Consider the following 2,680-nt stretch of genomic DNA (forward strand, 5'->3'; position numbering starts at 1 on the left):
TATATATATATATATATATATATATATATTGTGTATTATTTCTTTTTAAGTTGTGACTCAATAGATAGTTAATTAAATATGTATTTATTTATTTATTTAACCCAGAGGAAAATATTGTAGTTTAGGTGACTTAAAAGTAATATGTGTCATGTTTTGAAGGTGAATTCAAGAATATATAATACAAATATTATAATTTTATATCAAATTTGACACTTTCATTCAAAAGCCATTTTAAAAATATTATAAATAAAGCACCATATAACTACTGCTGAACAGTAATATTTTACTATTGTTGTTGTCGTTGTTGCTGCTGCTGCTATTATTTATTTACCCCCAAACAATCAAATAATTATTCATTTTTATTTTTATTAAATTGATCATTTATATAGTTTTTAAATATAGCCCTAATATATATATATAACATTGTATGCTATTTGTTTGTTTATTGTTTGTGAAATGTATTTATTTGTTTTAAATTTGTATATAAAGTCTTGCAATTCAATTTATTTAAAAGTCGAGACATTAGCCAAAATCTATTAACTTTCTTAGAGTTATATAAGTTCACAGTATTTCTCATTCATTTTTTGTCTCTTATGATCTAGGCTGATATCCTTTTCACTCTTCTTGCAGTCGTTTTCCACCAACGTTTTCCAGGAGCTTTAGTGGGAATATCACACAGACTTTTTTCCTCTTGTTTCCATTCCCCCTTTTAAGATATGACGAACGCCACGGCTGAGAGGTTGCCATGGCGTCAGTGCCGACAACAGGCACAAACAGTAGCAATGTGTAATGTGCTGAAGATCCCAGGGCAGCTCAGCTGGCCACTGCACTGACTGCTGGTGACTGAATCCAGGTGGAGAATCTACAATAAGTGCACACTGTGTGAGAGGTTTTTTTTGCTCCTTACGTTTGTTGCTCACAAGACTGTACGATGTGACCCCAGTGAGATCTTGGGTAAAAGCCAAGGCAGAATGTGAGACAGTTTAACTACCATTTAGATCAGACTGCAGGCTGTATGCATACTTCTTAGCTAAGACTTTCAAGATTGACCGTATTGTCAGAGTGTTTTAAGTCAACAGTTCATATCAGATCTTGAAACTGAAATATGAAATAACAAGACTCTGGGCCTGTCCCAGTAAGCACACTTGCAGTCTTGGCCACTTGAGAGCATGTGCACGCTACAGGAAGTAAGTGTGCATATAGTTCCGTGGCCACCTATGAATAATGCCAAAGCTCAGTGCTGTTAATACACACTATATCCACACCATTTTAAAATACAGAATCAAAGCGGTATTCAAGGTTAAGTTCAGGAACTCATATGCTCCAAAATCACAAGATATCGAGGAACGTTGTTAATAAAGCTCTGTAAAACTTTATTTGCATTTTTACAACACTATGCATGTCCCATCGACATCGAGTAATTAAAAGTTCTGCACACTCTTGTGGTCTCCATGCCTACTCGAACACTTTGACCAAATACAGAAAATGCGCAATTTAAGTAGACAAGTGGTCGAGTGCAGAGACTGCATGTGTGGGTACTGGGACAGGCCCATTATCAGTGTTGTTATTGTCAAAAACTGCAAATTGTCATTTGAAATAAAGCTGAAATAAAATCTAAATATTAGAGGAAAAACTTAAAAATGTAAAGTAGAAAATGTTGCCTTGAAAACTGACTGAAATTAAGTTGAAGTACTAAAAAACTAATAAAATTACTAAAATGTAACTAAAATTTACTAAACTAAAGCTACTTCAAAAGAATAAATTGTATAATAGTATATAAGTTATACTAAAATAACACTGGACATTATTGTTGCGTTATATACAGGTGCATCTCAATAAATTAGAATGTTGTGGAAAAGTTCATTTATTTCAGTAATTCAACTCCCTCTTGTTTGCTATAAGTAGCCACCATGTTGCCATTGTCACAACATCGTCGTGTATTGATGTTGTAACCCGCTGTTGGTGAGTCTAATCTGTTCATGCCAAGTCAAGTCTGTTCTAGTCAAGTCTGTTCATGTCAAGTCAAGTCAATATATATTTACATTTTTTTGAAACAAGATCAATTTCCTTGAGAAGCAGTACTGCATAAGATGTGTATGCACTGACAAATTCATTTCATTTGTCTTAAATATAAACAACTTTCTGGCAATGCAGTAATACAAAAGACAATTATAATCAAGATGCAAAATATGTATAAAGTTTTAATGCAATGTGCAGTGTTGCTTCACAAGCAAATTAATCATGTTTTTATGATTAGTAGGTATTTACTTGCAAACAAGTCAAAAAAGACTGAAAGGATGTCAAGACCAGTTTTGCCCTTTTATTGAAACGAAATATTGCACTGTACCTATCTTTAGACAACGAAGATTTTTCTGCTGATCTGAGATCAGTAGCTACCACTGAGATCCAGGACCTCCTGAGAGAGAAATGTCTATTTTCCCGGCCGGTTAGGTCGGCGGTGGGTGGATGGTGAATCAAAGACATATGGCTGATGGTAAAGAATGGGTAAATTATAGCTTCTTTCAAAGCCCTGTTTGTTTTCCTGTGGAGCAGGATGGGGCATTACCTCATCCTTGTGTTTTAACTGCACACGGGTCACTGTTGCGCTGAGTGTGTGTGTGTGTGTGTGTGTGTGTGTGTGTGTGTGTGTGTGTGTGTGTGTGTGTGTGTGTGTGTGTGT

The 2,680-nt window shown here is 34.8% G+C and overlaps 1 protein-coding gene across 1 annotated transcript in view; it reads left to right on the forward strand.

Moving 5' to 3' along the window:
- The window catches only part of LOC107668303 (RNA-binding motif, single-stranded-interacting protein 3), a 158,091-nt gene extending 156,022 nt beyond the window's left edge, over positions 1 to 2,069 (forward strand). Inside the window, exon 16 of the transcript XR_001631879.1 lies at positions 2,059 to 2,069. The gene's annotated coding sequence lies outside the window, so the exon portion shown is untranslated. The remainder of the gene's footprint in view (positions 1 to 2,058) is intronic.
- Positions 2,070 to 2,680: the final 611 nt, after the last annotated feature.

Source organism: Sinocyclocheilus anshuiensis, unplaced genomic scaffold (genome assembly GCF_001515605.1).
Source record: "Sinocyclocheilus anshuiensis isolate Anshui unplaced genomic scaffold, SAMN03320099.WGS_v1.1 scaffold1623, whole genome shotgun sequence".
Taxonomy (NCBI): Eukaryota; Metazoa; Chordata; class Actinopteri; order Cypriniformes; family Cyprinidae; genus Sinocyclocheilus; species Sinocyclocheilus anshuiensis.